Source organism: Canis lupus, chromosome 34 (assembly GCF_011100685.1).
Source record: "Canis lupus familiaris isolate Mischka breed German Shepherd chromosome 34, alternate assembly UU_Cfam_GSD_1.0, whole genome shotgun sequence".
Lineage (NCBI taxonomy): Eukaryota > Metazoa > Chordata > Mammalia > Carnivora > Canidae > Canis > Canis lupus.
Window position 1 is genome coordinate 20,593,907 of NC_049255.1, and position 20,569 is coordinate 20,614,475.

Here is a 20,569-nt window from a genome sequence, read left to right on the forward strand (position 1 = left end):
AATGGGTCTTCATGTACCCTTGGGTTGCCACCAGTCATATGGCCGCCACATGGAGGGGGCCTGAGCATAGCTCCAAAAAAGAGGGAAGCAAAGACAAGAGATGAGGAGCAGAAGTAACAAATGCTCAAGTCCCTTGGTTGTCAAACCAGAAGCAAGCTCTTTCCCCAGTAATACCCTCCCCCACCCCTTTTATTTTTGCTTTAGTCTGAGTTGGGCTTTTTGTCACTTGCCACCAAATGACTCTACTTCCTTCTCACCTCCTTACTACCTAAATAGATCTCTGGGCTCCAGAAATCCCTGGTTGGGAATCATTAACCAAGTACCAAGGAGATCACAGACATGTGTCTGTTAGAGGTGTACAATCTAAATCCAGATCTAATTCAAATTGGCTCAACCTCAAATTCCTCAGGTCACTGATTCGTGTTTATTAGCACCTACCATATACAAAACTCTCTCAGGATCTGTGGCAGCCAGAGGACAGCCAGCCTCCACCATCCTCAAAAGCTGGTATGAAAACTAAGAGGAGGACCGGGGAGGGACAGAGTCTTCTAGACGAGAATCTGGGAGAACTTCATAAAAGAGAATTTACTGGAGCTGAGTTTTTTTTCTTTTTTTTTTTTAATTTATTGAGAGACACAAGGGGGCGGGGGTGGGCAGAGACACAGGCAGAGGGAGAAGCAGGCTCCATGCAGGGACCCTGACATGGGACTAGATCCCAGGTCCCCATGATCAAGCCCTGGGCCGAAGGCGGCACTAAGCCGCTGAGCCACCTGGGCTGCCCTGGAGCTGAGCTTTTGAAGGGACTGAGCAGGTCACAGCTGATCTAGACCAGAACTCACGTTCTGCCTCTGGGTCCAACATTCAACTTGAACCCAACAGGGGCGAGTACTACTGCAGTCTCACGCCTGGAGGACTGCGCTGCTCCTATTAGTCCTCCAGGCTCCACTAATGGATATGTAGGGGCCTCAGGTGGAGATTGGGGCTCAGGCCACCCAGAGGTACATTGGGGGAATCATAAGACAAGGGCTGCATGCCTGTAAATTCACTTCAGAGCATCCAGGAATTGTCAAACAGTTGGATATCATAGAATGACAAAATGTCAAAGCTAGCAGGGACCTTAAGAATTAATCACCCTGCTCATTTGACAGATAAGAGACAGAAAAATGGAATCGGTCAAGAACTTGTCCGAGAACTCTCCTGCAGAGTCATTCCCAGGCCCAGGGCTCCAGGACTTTGACCGGCTAAAAGGAGATATCATCATAATTTTGATTCCATCCCTGCAGGAGTGAGAGGAGGAGTCTGGAACTGAATTTTGATAGAAGCTGCCTTTTATCGCAGATGGCTTCCTGTGCCTTGCCTTGCTTCAGCATATCCCTTCATTTTACCGTGGAATGACCCTCTCCTGGGACTGAGTCATGGAGGCCGAGGGAACTTTCACTGGCTCTTATAGCCAACGATGGTGTTTCTTTGGCTTTTTAGCCAATAACTATAACATCCCCCATTAAAAAGTCCCAGCTGGGGATGCACTGCTCCCTGAGCTCCACAGGGGCTCCTAGTGAAATGTGGATGCCATCCTACAACGGCAGCTTGGGGATCAGGTCCCATTGCTTGCCAAGACACTCCTCCAGAGTCTCTGAAACATAATACATCAAAGAAATAATTATTCTAAATACAAAAAGGAAGGCAGGGTATACGCCTATGGGAAGGCTTTTAACCAAAGCACATGAAGGGCCCTAGGGTAGGGTGAAAAGGGAACTGCTTTATTTTCTAATAGTCTTTGCTTTCCATGGTGCATTTTATCATTCATATCCATTTTCATATGACTCTTTTAAAAATCTTGTGAAGGAGGCAAGACAGAGTTATATTATCTCCACTTCTCAGATAAAGTAACAGACTCAGAGCGGAAGCAACCTGTCCCCTGTCACCTAAGAAGTAGCAGAACCTGGGTGGTCACAACCCAGCCTGACTCACTAGCAGTGGGCACTCATTTTACAACATCTCCTTTCTTTCCGGTCCATGGTCGGGTCTGAGTCACCACTAGGGCTGACAAAGGATTAGAAACCTGGAGCCTTTGCAGGAGTAACAAAGGAGCTGAGACGGGAGGGTCCCTTGTCCTGCTTCATGAGCCACGCCTCATACTCAGAGCAAAGGTACTCCTTTTTTAAATCTCTGATCTTAGTAACAGGCCTGTCTAGAGGAGGTAGTGTTATATAATGGAAATTAGCAACAGACATTGGGTGATGAATGAATGAACAGACAAATGAATGAATTTGCTCATACATTAATTTAGTGCACAAATTATGCTGATTTGCCTCAGCCAGGCACTGAACCTGGACCTGAAACCACATCCAGGATCTGGGCTCTGCCCCAGGGAAACACACATTCTAGTAGGGGAAGAAACAGACATGCAGACACACCATGACGGAAGCCGGAGTGGGGAGAGGTAGATGCATCAAACCTGCAACCCTCTCTCGGCATGAGCTTCCCTAGGGTGTCAGGGACCAGCATGACTCAGCTTTTGGTCCCTATCAGACATTACACTGGGAGCATTTGATATCACCAGCCAGTGCTTGTTGAATAAATTCTCCTAGAGGAGTTGTGAAAGATTCTGCAGTGCAGGGGACCTGTGCCATGTGACTGAGTCTGCAAAGCCTTCAAGCCACCCATCCAAGGTGGGACAAGGACCCCAGCCATTATAGCCTTCCCTGGGTGCCATGCTAAGATTCATCTGGCCCCCAAGTCCTCTCCCACCTGCCACAGTTATCTTAAAAGGTGGAGTAAGATCAAGGCACAAGGAACATCGCAGTCACGGTAGCCCTGCTCATCCATCAAGGCTGGAACACTTCACCTTGAACAAGGGAGATAAGAAAATAAAATAACGCCTGACACAGCCTTATCACCTGATAATACAACCTCAGTTTTTTCCATTAAAATAACTGAGAGCCATAGTCCTGTACTTTGACTGATAAAGAGATCACAGGAAACAAAGCTATTAATTTTTATCTCTGCTGTGCAATAGCACATTTGAGTGAATACAGTATATCCAGGGGGAAAAAATACTTTTTCTGATGGTGGAAGTTGGATATGAATTTTTCCTCCTCCCATCTTTCATTTCTTTTTTTTTTTCAAAATTTATTTATTTATTTATTTATGATAGACACACACAGAGAGAGAGGCAGAGGCACAGGCAGAGGGAGAAGCAGGCTCCATGCCGGGAGCCCGATGCGGAACTCGATCCCGAGACTCCAGGATCATGCCCTGGGCCAAAGGCAGGCGTTAAACCACTGAGCCACCCAGGGATCCCCCCATCTTTAATTTCTCTCATATTCTTCACCCACTAACCTCTGGGAATGTTTAATCCCAATGGTTCTGGCTATGCTGTACTGTTATGTCTCTGTCCTTGCTCTACTGCCATCCTTGGAGGACTGAGTACAAATATTTAGAAGACAACTTAAGGGACTCAAACCAGTTAATTGCCTCTCTGGTCCTCAATAGTCCCATCTGTAAGGTGAGGATTTAGACAGTTGGCCTCTGGGGGTGCCTGGGTGGCTCAGTTGCTTAAGTAATCTTGACCCAGCTCAGGTCTTGATCTCAGGTAGTCAACTTAAAAAAAAAAAAAAAAGACAGTTGGTCTCCATAATCCCCTCTCAGCTTCAATACTTCAGTATCCCATGACTGAAGGGGACATAGAACATATTAGTTTGATGACAAGCGCAGTCTTTCTAAGCATGAGGGTTGCCAGGTAACAGTAGAACCAGGCAATTGGTACAATCCATGCCTCAGGGGGCCCTGATTGGGTCTTTGCCATGGGTGGGAAAGTCTACAGGGCCCATGAACATGTGTAGCTGGAGCCCACATCTCCCTTCCAGAGCAAACTCTGGGTACCTGGGACCCTGAAATTTCCCACGCAAATGATCCAATATCTGTTTTCAGGCCCTCCTGTTCTCTCTTTTGGTTCTTCATCCCCAACACCTATCACAGTCCCAGATGCACACCCATAAGACTAGGGTGTGTTCCAAGGATGGGGGGGCGGTGCTTGATACTCAGCCTTCACATCTTACTCTTCCCTGCCTTCAGAAATACTTGAGTAGAAAAGTTTGCAAAACACTTGTCATTGGTGTGCCAATATCCACCAATGCCAGTGTGTAGCATTGCCAAGAATGGAAGAGAGTGGGAGGGTGGGGGTAGGACCAGAAGCCTCCGTTTGCACTTTACCTGGCCTGCAAATGTTGGAGTTGGGGCTGGCTGCTGTAGCACAACAGGCTGAGAAGGACCCATGTGGGGAAGGGGGTGGGAGGAAGAGTGGGTGCTCTGTGGCCACTTTTTTTAAGCAGGAGCTGTCTAATGGGACACTTCACAGGCTGATGGGTAAACCAGGCTCCTTCCCAAACATGCCTTGGGCATCACCTCTGTAGGAACTTGATTTTATATTTTAAATGTGAGTCTTAGTATCTTTTCCATTTGCTTTGGAATTAAACCATATCAAAATCGGCTTCCTTATCATTGATACCCTATTTCTAAAAAACAAAAACAAAAAACTGAAGAAGGCTTAGAGTAAAACACCAAATGGTTAAATATACAGACTTACCACTGTATGAATGAGTGGAATTAATCATGCCAGGAACGCCCAGCACCAATGGGTTAAGTGGTTTTCCCACAACTACCCAGTGGCAGAGTTAGGACCAGGACTCCTTCCAGCCTGCTCATTGAGCCTCCTGACTGCCAAGGCAAAAATAGAAAGTGATGTGCTATCTGGTTTTTATTATGTGATCAAAAGTACAAATACCTAATTTTCAGAGGAGATAATCTTTTCCTAGGCAGGAAATTTGAGGAAAAGGTTTATCACCTGTATGCTTATTCAGAGACCAGATCTTCAACAGTGATTTTGCAGGCAACACTGAATCAGGCTCCCTGCAACCATTTATTATATTGACACTTGATAAAATCTGGAGCCATGATATTAAAAAAAAATGAGGAATCATTGCTACAGGAACCTGAGTTAATGCCACTTAACTGACCAAAATAGGCATAGGAACATAACTCAGAAAAATCAAAACAGTGGACTAGTCAGACCAACACTTCTCAAACTTCTTCACCCAGTGAAGAGAAAAATGAAATTCTACCCTGTAGGATTTGGAGATAGAGGGTCAGTCATGTCCCCCTCTACCTCTGGGCCAAGGTGAAATTTATCTTTAAAATGTCTTCACTTTTAGCTTGCTACTTGGAAATAGATTTGTGCTTTTTTTTTTAATATAAAATGAATTTCCCCCACATCTGTGCCAAAGTTGATATAACTATGGCTTTGAGTATTCCCTGGCATTATCGAATATCCCAAATGTTTGGAAAACCATGGCTGGCTTATATTCTCTCTTATTTGTTCTTTATAATAAACTAATGAGAGTGGTATTACCCATTTTAATTAATGGGAAAATTGAAGAACAGAGAGACTAAGTAATTATTCCAATAGCCCATGGCACCAAAATACATAATACTTGAATGAAACACAGATCTCCTGACTATAAGGCCAATCCTTTCTCCCAGCTTCCATAATGTTAATTTTATCATTTAAGAAATAATCAAGGAGTGAATGGGACAATCCACTAAGGTTTCTGATGTTCATTACCGGAGCACAATACCCACTAAACCTGTAAGGCCACTGTACCGGGTTTCCAATGTCCCCTCATATTCCACTCTGGCATCGATAAATGTTCCTGACTCATTGCCAGATTCCTCCAGGAGATGAGTCAACCCTTGCTCAAATTTCTCTCTGTAATCAGTTCATACATCATCAACTTCATGAGCCCGGAGCAAGAGAGAGGAGTCGTTTCTCCCAGGGCTCCTCAGCAAGTATCCCAAAGTTTACAACAGTGGTGGTAAATCATCTCTTCTCCATAAGGCAGATCTTCCATCCTAAAGCCACATGATACAAGGAGCAGGCTGGAAGACCAGGAGTCTGGTAACCTGGGTCCTGGTCCTAACTCTGTCACTGGGTAGTTGTGGGAAAACCACTTAACCCATTGGTGCCGGGCATGCCAGGGAATAATAATGAGAAACAGTGAGATACTGTCTGGGAAGCCCTTTGAGCTCCTCAGTGGCAAGAGGCTACATAAACACAAGGTGTTAGGGGATCCCTGGGTAGCGCAGTGGTTTAGCGCCTGCCTTTGGCCCAGGGCGCGATCCTGGAGACCGGGGATCGAATCCCACGTCGGGCTCCCGGTGCATGGAGCCTGCTTCTCCCTCTGCCTGTGTCTCTGCCTCTCTCTCTCTCTCCCTCCCTCTCTGTCGATCATGAATAAATAAATAAAAATATTAAAAAAAAAAAAAAAAAAAAAAAAAAAAAAAAAAACACAAGGTGTTATTACTTCCTAGCCAGCATCAACCGAGGCCATCACAGTTAAGATTCCTGCAGAAATCTCCTCTCTCCTCACACAAGAAAGGACTGCCTGGTCCTTTGGCTTCTCATCTAGCTGAAATTCCCAAGCTCTGCAGGGTGTAGAAGGAGTTGACCATCTGGTTATAGATGAGGAGAATAATTGAAGTGAAGACTTAAATCTCAAAATCACAGACCTTTCCAACTGAAAAAGAATATTAGCAATTCAGCGCACACCCTTGTTCAGAGAAGAAGCTGAGTCCAGAAAGTTTCCTACATAATTCACATTCCCTGGAGGTCAGCCGGACATGAGAAAAGAGCTGGGCAAAGCAGTAGACCGAGATCTGGTCTTAGACTCTACAGAACTCTCCACCTAGCAGGGAACGCAGTCACATTCATGATTTATGGATGATGTGATACGAGCAGTATCGCAAAGAGCCACCAGTACTGTGACAAAGACAGAGCCAAAGCTGTCCTGCAGCCACATGGACTTGGGCAAACCATTTCAACTTTGAGCTTCAGAAAAATGGAGACAAGAGCAATGACATCACCCTCCAGCATTCCTATTATGTCTGACAGCAACCTAATAACGCCGTGATGACTGGCTGATTTCATCCTTCTGAGAAAGCAGAGAAAGAAGCATTGGGATTCTCTCTCCTGAGAATCCCAGCCATGTGGCCCCAGCCTGAGTCCAGGATGGGTCACTTGGAAAAGAACTAGGGAAGTAACTAGACTGCAGCCCCCAGTGGCCTGCCTCTGTGCAGGTGAACATCCGGGGTTGAAAGGTCTTTCACAAAGGGTTGAAGGCTACCTGGTACTGAGGAGCTTTGGAGAAGTATTTGCTGTGATCAGAAAACTGTAAAAGGAGTCCACATTTTTTCTCTTTAAACTCAGCTACCAATAAAACATTTCTTAATTCAAATGAGTTGACACGTTTTAGTAAGAATCTCATGGTATTTTATATGTTAATATTTTGAATTACACAAATAGAACGTGACTATATTTTTACTGCAAAAAAATTCAAATATCTAAAAGCAAGCATCATCCCTTTGATGGTCCCTCCTGATCCCAAACCCTCCTCTCTGCTAACTCCAAACTCTTCTGCTCCTCGTCCTCACACAGCACTTCCACTGTCAGCACTTATCATTTCAGCCTTTCACCCAGGCATCCATAAATGTGCACTAATTATATGTGCATAGAGAACTACCTCGATTCATTTTGCACTTTGTTTCTCACATAAATGGTCTAATGTTATATATATTGTGCTACAACTTTTAAAAGTTAACACATGGTGAAAATCTAGCTATGTTCGCTGCCATAGATGTACTGTCTTCACTGATATTTCAGGATATCAATACCCTACAGTTAAGCTATTCCTCTATGAATGGACTGTAAGTAGACTATCTTTTTCTCTATTACAAATAATGGCACAATGGACATATTTGTATGTGCCACTTTAGAATCACCCCCACACACATACTTTATATTGAATTATAAAAGATAATTATCAAATTTGTACTGATTTGCAGATTGGCCAAAGGTATACAAAAGGACCCATTTTTTTTATACCCTTGCTAAAATTTAATATCATCACTCTTTTTCTTTTTCTTTTTTTTTTTTTTTTTGCCAATCTGAAAGAATTACATGGTTGATACTAATTTGCATCTCAAATATCTTTTCCTTTAAAATGGGAAATAATAAAGTGTTAACACTTTAAAATGGGTTCATCTTCTTTAGAGAAAACATGACATATTGAAAGATAACAGTCTCCGGGGTCAAGGGACCTGGATTGGCTTTGTAGGCCTGCCACTGACAAGCCAGGGGGCCTCTGTCAGGTTGTTCAACTTCTCTGGGCTTCACTTTCCTATTTGTAGAATGGGGATAGGCCGTACTCTGCCTTCATCCATTGTCATGAAAGTCCTTTTAAGTGGTTAGCTCTGTGCTAGTTTTAGATTTTCCTGATTTTTAGCAGGTGAATAAACTGATGCTCAGTGAGGTGGGTTGCATATTCCCAAGCATCAAGAAATTTCCTCTTATAGCTGCAATAGCCCTGTCTTATGTTGAAATATGTTTAGTCAGACTTTCTTAGCAATCCGAAAGACAGGTCTGTTGAATTTTAGTTTGTTTGTTGGTTGGTTGGTTTTGACTTTTGTTTGTTTGCCTCATGTTTTATTTAACAGAAGCACATGCAGAACAAGACCTGGGGTGGCTAATGAACAGGAGGGTATCATGTTACCTAAACCCCAGCCCTTGGCTTCACCTGAGCAAATGTTCCACCCTCTTCTTTCTTTCTTTCTTTCTTTCTTTCTTTCTTTCTTGGAGGGGTGCGGGCTGTATGTTGGTTCTTGTTTTCTGAATTCGTTCGTAAGGCCGTCCTTCCTTCCTTCCTTCCTTTCTTTCTTTCTTTCTTTCTTTCTTTCTTTCTTTCTTTCTTTCTTTCTTTCTTCTTTCTTTCTTTCTTTCTAGATTTTATTTATTTATTCATGAGAGACACAGAGAGTGAAGAGAGAGAGAGAGAGAGAGGCACAGCCAGAGGGAGAAGCAGGCTCCATGCAGGGAGCCCAATGTGGGACTCGATCCTGGGTCTCCAAGATCATGCCCTGGTCTGAAGGCGGCACTAAATCACTGAGCCACCCGGGCTGCCCTGTTCCACCCTCGTCTAAGTTCATGTCTACTACTGCAACCACATAGCTAGCTAGATAGCAAAGTGCTCCTCAATTCAGAGAGATGGAAGATTTGATAAACCTAAGACACACTCAAATTCATAATCACACCTAGAAGCACTGTGGAGGCACAGAGGACATTTTTTTTTTATTTTTTAGCCACTGAGCCCCATTTCCTTTTCCTAGTAGCACCCCCACTGTCCGTCCCCAGGGTCTGAGCAGCCCGTCCCCAGCCGAGGAGTGGACCAAGAGGCTCAGGCCTACATCAGTTAGAACTTCAAGATCTCCAGCCCCAGGGATTGGCTAACATCAGAACATGTGCTACAAGACATCCAATCAGAGTGATCCTTGGGAGTTTTGCAGAGAAGCTGAGACAGAGAACTTTGATGTTTTCCCATGGTGAATGATCATGAAAGGATTTAGCCCTGGAAATTTCTGGCAACATTCTTGTGGGAAGAATGTCTTGGAATGGAGGTGATATCAAGGAAGAGGACCTTAGTGATGGAAAGAGTGAAACCAGATCCTATGACTCTTGCCATGGATGGATAGCTCAGCTGTATAAGCTAATAAGTGCCTCTGTCGGGCATATACTTTTTTTTTTCCCCCTGAAACTGATGTTCTGTCATTTGTAATAACCGGCACTGGTGGAACCAGACACACACATTCATGCTCAATGCTTCTTTCCATACATGGAAGTCAGGGTGATGTCTTTGCAGAAGCCCAGACCTGGAAAGTGGGAGATCTAGGTCTGTCACTGACTTTTGTCTCTTTGGGCTTCAATTTCCATAGCTGTGAATTGAGAGAGGTAGACAGATAAACTCAGGACATCTTCCTGCTCTGAAACTCTCTGAATCTATAAATCTGCAACTCTTGGTGCTCCTGTGACCATTGGAAGCTGAGATTGTCAAATGCTGACTCTTTGAAGCGTTTCATTCATTGTGTTAAAAGGAGGGCTTAAGTGGCCACCAATGGAGGGGATCTGAAGAACATAAAACAATTAGGTTCTCTGTATCTCCACCAGAATTGGCTACAGAAGAGGCTCAGGCTTTGCAAAATCAGAGAATATTCTTCCCTCTGGGCTCCTTCGGAAAAGCTCTTAGCACTATGGAGGGTGTTTCTCGCTATTCATGGCTTGCCAGTGGGAACAGCCAAGGAGAAGAGGTCACATGGCCAGGCCTCCTGCTGGCACAGGATGTTCTGTACCGCCAATGGCTGGACAAGGGAGAGGATTGCCCAATCCCCTACTGAGGCTTCCTATGAAAGGTGGGCCCCAGAGTTGCCAACATTTAATCTGCAATGATCTCTATAAAGGTTCCTATAAAGCAGGATTCATAGTCAACAATAGTTGATTGTCCTTACTATATGACATATTATGCTAAGCATTTGCATAGTCATCCTTTTTTTAAACCTCACAACAACCTTACTGCACCCTGGTATCACTGGTAGTTTATAGCTGTAGAATCTGAAGCTCAAAGAGATGAAGTCGAGGTGACTTCCCTAGGATCCCACAGCTACAGAGCCACAGTTAATTTCACCGATGACAAGATAAGGGTCTGTATGGCTGCTTTTACCTCACCTTCTCCCACCCCTCCACCATAAACAGGACCTACAAACACACAAGCCAGAGCATGTGTTCCAGTCCCTGCCCTTCTCACAGCTGCCTTTGTAAACACTCTGAGACAGAGTGTTCTGGTCATTTGTGTGCATGTCACTTCTTCAACCAGGCTGTGAGTTCTTCATCAGGGCCTGTGTGATCCTGTTGGTGGCTCCCACAGTTCCTTGTACAAAATAGGAATGAGAAAAGCAGCTCTTCTCTCTAGCCAGCCACTGGCCCCAGGGCAAGGTTGGATCCAGCCAAGGGCCACGAATTGGATGTACTTGGGACTAGCCAACAGTGGAAACAGAAGAAATTCCAAGCCAGGTATGAGAGAGTAGGGAGTGGTAGGAGACTGAGGGAACAAAACGTGCAGGACCCACCTAAGGCATTCAGTTCCCAAAGTTTCAGAGACTACAGCCAAAAAAACATGCAGCCTGGGCCACAGAACCAATGGTTATAGCACCTACTATGACTTCACGTTGACATTCAGCTTGGCAAGGAATTGATGTGCATGTTGCCCGCACTGTAACACCAGTCTTTCAAGAGGGAGACTATGGTTGAGAGGTTTCATACATGGTTCTCATTTAACATAGTGTGCAGTGGGCATTTAATAAACGCTTGCTAAAGAAACTTTAAAAAATCAAATTAATGTTTACCCAAACCACTATAAGCCTCACCAAGCCAACACTCTATAAAGGAAACTATTGAATCCATTTCCACTGGTCTAGGAACTAGAATATTGATTATAGTGTTTGGGTGGGGAACCACCCATGCCCTGGTATGGGGAACCACCCAAACCAGGGATTTATTTGTGCCATAATACTTAGAGGAGTCCTTTAGGACAATAAAAATGATTCATTGAGTGGTCCTTATACTTTAAAATGAAAATAGATATGCGGTTCATGATTCTATAGGATATCCAGTCAATCATCCATTCACTCAACAATTATAGCACTAGAACCATAATGGCAAGCAAAAGAGGCACAATACCTTTCTTCATGGAACTGATGGTCTTGTAATCAGCTAATAACATCAATAAATGTAAACTCACAATGTGGCAAGTGCTCAGAAATATACAGCACTTTCAATGGCCTGGCCTGGGAGAATCAAGGAAGTGATACAGAAGGGAGAAAACAGCATATGTAAAGGCCCTGTGGAAGAAGTGTGGCAAAGAGAAGGATGCATAAGCTCAGACTCATCAAGCAGAGTAGGGAGCATATGGTTTAAGAGGTTGATAGAAGTCAGACCACTCTAGTCTTGTAACCTATATAAGAATTTTTATCTTTATCTACGATATTATTTACTCTGCTAGTGGAGAAAATGGTTGCATGATGCCATAGCTCTCCATTCCTCTCACCTACACCCTCTCGGCAAAGGCTGATTGTTGCCCACTTATTTTTATGGGATTTGAGGCAAGGTAGAAGAGTTTTAAGCTCTTTGGGATGGAAAAAGTTATTTCACTCTTAGAGTCTCAGCTGTAAATGAGATTTCTCCTTCTAGTGTACCGTGACATTGCCACAGTAACACCATTAGACACCCTCTGGCAGCAGGGCCTCAGAACCCTGCTGTTAGTTTCTTCATGTCCGAAGTCACATAAGCCACTGGTCTTTCACCTTTTGGATTATGCAGATCACATTTTAACCTGAAAAATACCACTTCTACTTGATATTAGTTAATATCTCTAAAATTAATGACCCAATCCCGTTTACACTGGCACCAAAAAACCTGAAATATTTAGGTAAACATTTAACAAAATATGTACTAGGTCTATATAAGAACAACCACAAAACTCTGATGAGAGAAATTTAAGATTTAAATAAATGGCGAACTATCCCATATAACTAGATTGAAAAATCAATATTGTCAATATATCAAATCTTCCCAACTTGATCTATAAAGTCAATGCAATCTCAATCAAGGGATTACTGATCCCAGAAAGTTATTTTATGTATATCAATTAAGTAATTCTAAAGTTTCTATGGAAAGTCTAAAGACCCAAAATAACCAACACAATATTAAAGAACCTAATGGGAGGATTGACATTACCCAACTGTAATACTTACTATAAAGCTACAATAATGAAGACAGTATGGCACTGGCACCAAAAAAAATTGACAAATATACCAATGGTACAGAAGATAGAGCCAAGAAATAGGCTCACACAAATATAGCCAGTTGGTCTTTGACAAAGGAACAAAAACAATTCAATGGAGAAAGGAGTCTTTTCAGCAAGTGGTACTGGAACAACTGGATTTCCACATGCAAATGAAAAAAAAAAGCAAATTTAGCCACAAGTTTATATGTTTTACAAAAATAAATTCAAAATGGGTTATAGGTCTAAATATAAACCCAAAGTAGACAACTCTTAGCAGATAACATAGGAAGAAATCTTGGTGACTGGGAGCTTGGCAATGACTATTTAGAAACAGCAAAAGCACAATACCTGAAAGAAAAAATTGAAAAATTGGACTTCATTAAAATTAAAAACCCCTGCTCTATGAAAGACACTGTTTAAAAGAATGAAAATATGAGCCACAGACAGAAAAACCCTTTACAAAACACGTATCTGATAAAGGACTGTTATCCCAAGTATGTAAAGAACTCTTAAAACTCAGCAGTTAGGAAACAAACAACCCAATTTAAAAATGAACAAAACATTTGAACAGACACCACACTAAAGAAGATATATAGATATAGATATAGATATAGATATATAGTGAAAAAAGTATATGAGAGAATGCTTAACAACTTACATAATAGGGAATTTCAAATTAATACAATGAGATACCACTATATACCTGTTAGGATGACCAATATCCAGAACACTGAAAACACAAAATGCTAATGAGGATATAGGGCAGCAGGAACTCTCATTCATTGTTGGTGAGAATGCAAAATGGTACAGCCCCTATGGAAAAGAGTTTGCCAGTTTTTTACAAAAATAAATGAACATGGTTTTACCAGAGAACCTAGCAATTGCATTCCTTGGCATTTTCTCAGATGAGCTGAAAACTTATGTCCACACAAGGGTCTGCCCATGGTTGTTTATAGAAAGTTTTTCATATTTGCTAAAACTGGGAAGCAACTGAGATGCCCTCCCGTAAGAGAATGGATAAGCAAACTTTATGGTGTATCCATACAATGAAATATTTTTCAGTGATAAAAAGAAATGAACTTTCTCCAAGTGACGTATTTCACTCAGCATAATACCCTCCAGGTCCATATATAAAAAATAGTGAAAGGGATTATAGGGGAAAGGAGAGAAAATGAGTGAGAAAAAATCAGAGAGGGTGACAGAGCATGAGAGACTCCTAACTCTGGGAAATGAACAAGGGGTAGTGGAAGGGGAGGTGGGTGGGGGAATGGGGTGCGGGGACAGGGTGACTGGGTGACGGGCACTGAGGGGGGCACTTAACGGGTTGAGCACTGGCTATTATACTATATGTTGGCAAATCGAACTCCAATAAAAAAAAAAAAAAGAAACGACCTTTCAGGCCATGGAAAGATACAGAGGAATCTTAAATGTATATTGCCATGTGAAAGAAGCCAATTTGAAGGGGCTAATTACATTCCAACTGTATGACATTCTGCAAAAGGCAAAACATAAAGACAATAAAAATCTTAGTGGCTTATGGAGAAGAAAGGAGGGATGGATTGGTGGAGCCCCAAGGATTCTTAGGGTCATGAAACTATTCTATATGATACTGTAATGGTGGCTATATGTACGCATATACATTTATCAAAACCTGTGGAATATATAACACAAAGCATTAGTCCTAATGAGAACACACAAAGTCCTAATGAGAACTATGGACTTTATTTAATAATAGTGCATCAATATTGGCTCATCAACTGTAACAAGAAATTAACAACAGGGGAAAACTTGAAGGGGAAGGGCCAGGAGGTATATGGGAACTCTGTACTTTCCACTCATTTTTTCTGTAAATGTAAGACCACTTTTTAAAACTGTGTGTTAATTTTAAAATTAATAAGCATCACTTACACTTGAGAAATATGAGTACATATGAGTAAAATATACCTGTCTTTTATAGTCTCTAGACAATCTTGAGCACACACTGATTCAGAGATTCTTTTGCAGTAACTCCACAGGCTTAATAGAATCCAGGATCTGGGAACCATTGCTGAGGAAGTCATAGACATTTCTCAATTAATGAATGAAAGCTGCTCCCTTGGAAGAGGAGGAGAATGCTAACCACAGGTCAGTGCTGTTGACATCAAATCTCTCTAGATTCTAGGAGACCATAATACCTTTCTCATCATATAGAAGGGAGGAATAAGTAAGAGACTATGTGTAAAAGCATCTAGCATGGTACCTGGCACATGGTAGCTGCTCAGTAAACATTAACCAAATTGGAATCTGGTGTTATAAATACCAACCATCAAGTGCTGGACTGGATTGGCTCGCATCCAATGTCTCTTCCATTTGGATTTGTGACTCAGGCTCCACCCCCTTTTTAATACTTTGGCACCTCATTTTTATTCTAGGCCAAAAGTTTTGTCACTATAAGACTGAGTGTGGGGAAGAGCTACAAATAGCATTAGGAAAGATCGTGGGATGGCACACTATCTGAACCACTCTCCAATTTGGCCTCATGTCCCATTTTGTCATATGCTCCGAAAGTATGAGCTCCCAAAGGCAGAACTTTGGAGTGATTCAATATATCTCAGTGTTGAAGAAGAAACTAAAGCCTGACCTGTCTCTCCATAGTGATATAGCACCTGAAAAAATATTAAAGGGCACTCCAAAATCACGGTATTCTGGAGGAAAGAAATATATATTATGGACAGCAAAGTTTTAGCTGCACTTATTAATCCACAGTATGTATTCATTCAGCTCCAGCTGTGTGAAAGACACCAACTGTGTCACATGTTGAGCTAATTGGCTCTAGTCTATGTGATGAAAATGTCCTTTTCATGCTGTTCCTTGTAAACTTGAGTACACAGAGATCTAACCGTTCTCACTCTGCTCTACCTCTAGTCCTAAAGCCTCTACTTCCCCTATTTCTTGGTCAAAACACCGATTCTACCTCTGGAATGGTGAAAGGCCTGTTAACAGTGCCATGAGAGAAATTAAAGGAACTGAGAAGTTTAGGCTGGTAATGAGAGAACCCACTAGAAATGATCCTTAATTTCATAGATCTGAAGGACCATCATAGGGAAGGAGGGTTGGATTGTGTGTGTGTGTGTGTGTGTGTGTGTGTGTGTGGAGCCAGAATTAAAAAACAGTTCTGGAAGTGACATTGTCATGGATGACTTCACTGATGACTGTCACTGATGTCAACTCAGCCCGAGAAAGTACTTTTTAACAGTGAGAAGTTTCCAAGTATGAAATAGACTGTATCAATAGAGTGTGTGCTCCCCATTACTAAAATGTATTAAGAGGTCAGTTGATCAACAGAGAGTTTGTAAAGGAGATTTTTTTTTTTTACCAAAGTTAGAAGTAGTGGGGCTAATCTTAATGACTTTACCTCTCACTCCAAATTTGTTTTTATGAACGTTGGTTGTGTCCATTGATACCTGCATTACAGATTGGATAATTCTCTACTTCACTTCTTTTTTATCTACACATTGCTAGAGTTTAGACTGTGCTTTCAATTACATTAACTCCTCAGGACTCATATTGAGAAAATTAATAGGATTATTACATTCATTTAATAGTTGAGGAATCTGAAGAAAGGAAAGGCCAACAGAAGCAAATCAATGATAAAATCAGAGGAAATTATCAGACGCTGATGGGGTTCTATACTCTTCCTACCATGGAATCACAGTTCAAGAACATTCATCTCATTCTCAGAATGAAGAGATGAAGAGTATCAGAATCCAGACAAGAAAGGTATGTTTTCTGAGGGGGCTAAGAAGCTGTCACTGATATCCAAAATTGGGCATGACAGAAAGCAGAAAACACTGAGTCTTTGAAAGGAATGGATCAGCTTCTTCTCACTCACATAATGCTCCAGGATGAGATGATGCTGACCATGGACCAGGTGTGGAGCAAGGCTTTTGCCTCAAGAGTGGGAAATAAAGAAGAGAGAAAGTAGTAGTCTACAAATGATGTGAAGTCAGAAAGTCCCAAAGAATGGGCAGGAAATCAAGAACCACTTGTTTCTTCCTGTAAGAATGTGTTGCATCTGGGAATACAGTCAACTGTCCCCCAAAGAGGGTACAGATTGAACAAACAGAGAATTCCCAAAGGCTGATGAAGGGATTAACTCCTGTGTAATAATATTGTTGTGTTCTTCTCCAAGGTCTTTCATCTGTAGATCTCAGCAGAGTTTGAAAATATCAATTAAATGTTACAACATTCCTTTGAAGTGAGTATTACTAGGTCCATTTTCCAGACAAGAAAACTGAGAGTCTAAGGGGCTTGCCAGGGGCTACTCAACCAAGATTCTAGGAGGCCAAGTGCTTCCGACTTCACCTGTGCAGAGCTCTGGGTCTCACAGAGAGAGAGAGAGAGCCTGAGACAGTCTGCCAAAGTTGTTCCCAGGCTCTGAGAAGGAAGACCCTAAAGAAGTATTCCCCACAATGCTTCACGAGCTCCGTAGGAACTTTTCCCTTGTCAAAGGGACTGGCTCCAAGAACCACAAGACTCCATGAATCATTTCTCAGCCTTCTAGTGGAATGTCATTTCTCCTCTTCAAAGCTGTCAAAAACCATTGTTGTTGCTTCTTTTATGCTCTACCTTGGGTTATAATTATTTATGTTGGCATCTGGTTTTTCTCTTAAGACTTCAGACAAGGATCTTACATTATCCCTTATGCTTGGTACATAGTACAAGATAATAAGTAAATATTTTTTTTTACTTTATTTGAAGTGTGGTTGGTAGGGGGCACCTAGGTGGCTCAGTGGTTAAGCATCTGCTTTTAGCCCAGGATATGATCCCAGGGTCCTGGGATCGAGTCCTGCATCAAGCTCCCCACAGGAAGCCTGCTTCTCCCTCTGCCTATGTCTATGCCTCTCTGTGTGTGCCTCTCATGAATAAATAAATAAAATATTTTTTAAAAATGCAGTGTGGTTGGTGGGAAAAAGTCAGAACTGCAGACAGCTTCTGCAAGGTGAAGGATCAAATTGATAACATTTATTTTCCCCAGAGACAACAATAAGGCCTGCTTACAACCCATATTCTCATGTGAATAAAGAGACTTCTGGGTTTTCATGACTTCCAAAATCTCTATTTTTACCCTAGGAGTCAAGATTCAATTGGGATGTCCAAGCCTGTTCAAAATTCAGGGAAGGGGCCTCATGGAGGGCCGAATATGTGATAATCATATCTGGTAATAACAGACTTTTATATGGGCATCATGTTTTACAATTTTTACGAAACATTTTTATAAGTACTTTCAAATTTGGTTCTATTAAGACAGTACACAGTGGGCAGTAGGTAGGTCATTATCTTATTTTATTGACCAATTTGATCAATAAAAATTGTCTGCTCTCAGTCACACAATTATTAAATAATAGAACCATGGTAGGAACCAAGAAACCTAGAGAAAGAGAAGAATGGACAACTCTCTATAGTACACAACTTCCTTTCCCTTTTGGCCTTTCAATAATGGAATTTTCTTTGTGCTTTCTTCTTTGAGCACCTCTGATGTTTGCAACCTGTGTCTCAGCAAGGTTGTGGTCCACTTGTGGTCCTTTTAAGCCTTCATCACCCTTTGGGCAGTGTCTCTCCAGCTGGAAATTCAAAGCTCACCTGAACATGATTTGATTTTCAAGGAAGGGTGGAACAGAAGGTGCGATTTTGCTGCTTGAGGAACCCATTCCAAAAAAGATGAAAAGGAAGAAAGTCTCCATAAGAATTGTCATTTTAAAATATTTGGAAATTTTGGTCCAGTTGACCAAGCCCAAGATAGAGACACTCAAGAGTTTGGCTATAGTCCATGTGCCACCAACCAACTGTGAGTCCTTATTTTCATTTCACAGATATTTAATGGGCACCTACTATATGCTAAATATTGTGCTAGGTGCCAGGGATACAGAAGTGAAAAAGATTTGTTTCTTGCTCTCAAGGAATGAATAGTGTATTAGACAAGACAGACAAGCAAGTAGACCAAAACATTACAATATGATGTATACTTTTATGAAGATGTAACACTGCTGAGAATCTTCTCAGAAGAGAAAATCCAAGCCAGTTGTTGACCCCTTCTGAGTGCAGGGCACCATGGGACTGAACGGTTTGCACAAAGCCCATCCTGCCAACAGAGATCCTTGGGGTTGTATAGTTTCTCTCTTGGGGGGAGTGTGAACACAAGTAGGAATAATTAGTGGTGCAGAGATGGAGTCTTGCAGAGACCCAGGAGTGAGCTGAAGCCACCAGACAGGAAGAGTCATGGGACAGGAGAAAGGTAGAGTAGGAAGTCCATCAGATGTTGCAGGAAGAAGTACTGGCCACAAGGACAAGCTAAGGTACAAGGGTGCCCACGACGGGAGGAGCAGCAGTGGGCCTCCACGGGCAGCGGGATGGCCAGAAGTCACGGCTGCTGTTTTGGGAATGACAGCCCACCTTTCCTAATAACCTGAGACCCAGGCTCAGAGTCACCAAGAGGCCTTACTCTTAATTTCTCCATCATACTCAACTCCCGTAACCTGAGATAAACAGCATTTCTTTGACTCTGGCAAACTGGACAGAATGAATCCAAATATATAAAAGTGTTTTACATACTTATAAAACACCATGCTTTATGCAAGCGAGACTTGCAGCTGAAAGACTCCACTAGCAGCCAAAACAAAGACAAAATTAGTCTTGCAGGTGGGTGAGGATGTAGGCATGGGCTACTCTTGACTGTGCTGTCTGCACCTTTCAGACACTCCTCCAAAAGTACAATCGTTGCACCCCCAAGCCCCTGCCCACTCTTCAGACACTGCCTTTGTTAAAACAGGAAGAAGCACTGACTACTTGATAATTGCATAGTGATAACCCAAGGGTTGGCCAACCCACTCCATGTTATTCCACAATAAGCTTTGCATCCTAAGCCTTTGGGCCAATCTGCTTTATTTTTCTCAACTCATTAGCATGCCATCAATAATTACAGATTAAACATCAGCAGTTTTTCGCCCTCTAATAACCCTAATATTCTAGCTCTCTACGAAGATAATTAACCTTTGCAAAGGAAAGTGCCCCAGGAAGTTTTCCTCGACACAATAGACAATTACCTTCGTTAATCACCTTTTCCTTTTATTCCAGTGTTAGTGTTTGGGTTAGTCCTCCTGTACAGGACAGTGATGGCTGTTCCCCTTGACGCTCTCACCATCCTAAACCTCATATGATAGTCATTATCGTCCCCAGCATGCCTCCAAGAAGTTGCTTTGTTCATGCTACTTGGCAAGCAATTCCAGAGACCTCCCTGGCAGCAAACTGCTCACAAGCCTGTCAGGAAGATCAGACGTGCCTCTCCCATGTCCTGATGAGAATAGAAGGAAAGTGACCTGGCCAAGGTCTTGGAGAAGGTGAACTCCCTCTCTTCAGGATCTGACCCACCCAACTATACTCCAGACACAATATGACTTAAATTTTCTCCAAGATGTTTGCAGAGTGACCCCCAAGTACTAGTCCTCTGCTAAACCCCAGACATTCAGACATGAAGAAAAGGAAAAAAGACCACACCAAGTTCCCAGCCAGGGCCAGGCTCAGCTACCCGTGCTGCTAAAAGTGATGCTTTCATCTGCTCATCCAGGAAGTATCTAGCAGAAACCTGTGTTGGGCCCTTTAAGGCCCATCCCCGCCCAGGGAAATCAAACTCTTCTTCAACAGACAGTCCTGTGCCCTGCAAGAGTCTGTCCACACTTCTGCCCTTCATCAGAATCACTTGTATGCTGTAAGGATATTTCTTACCCAGATCCATAGCCGTAGCAACAGTGCCAGGTACACAGGAAGCACTTAGTCAGTCTTGTTGAATTAAATAAATGCAAGATGTA

General features: G+C 42.4%; 2 long non-coding RNA genes across 4 annotated transcripts in view; both read left to right on the forward strand.

The window, feature by feature from the left end:
• Positions 1-17,531, forward strand: part of LOC102156428 — a 31,101-nt gene extending 13,570 nt beyond the window's left edge. Inside the window, exons 4-6 of one of the 3 annotated variants that reach the window (XR_005383892.1) lie at positions 14,730-14,849; positions 16,310-16,484; positions 16,897-17,531. This is a non-coding gene — a long non-coding RNA (uncharacterized LOC102156428). Of the gene's footprint in view, positions 1-14,689; positions 14,850-16,309 lie in introns of all 3 variants that reach the window. The other 2 variants (XR_005383891.1, XR_005383890.1) reach the window with 2 other exon arrangements.
• On the forward strand, positions 665-7,292 carry LOC119867509. The gene is made up of 2 exons (XR_005383896.1): positions 665-6,117; positions 6,353-7,292. It is a non-coding gene; the product is annotated as an uncharacterized LOC119867509 (long non-coding RNA).
• Positions 17,532-20,569: the final 3,038 nt, after the last annotated feature.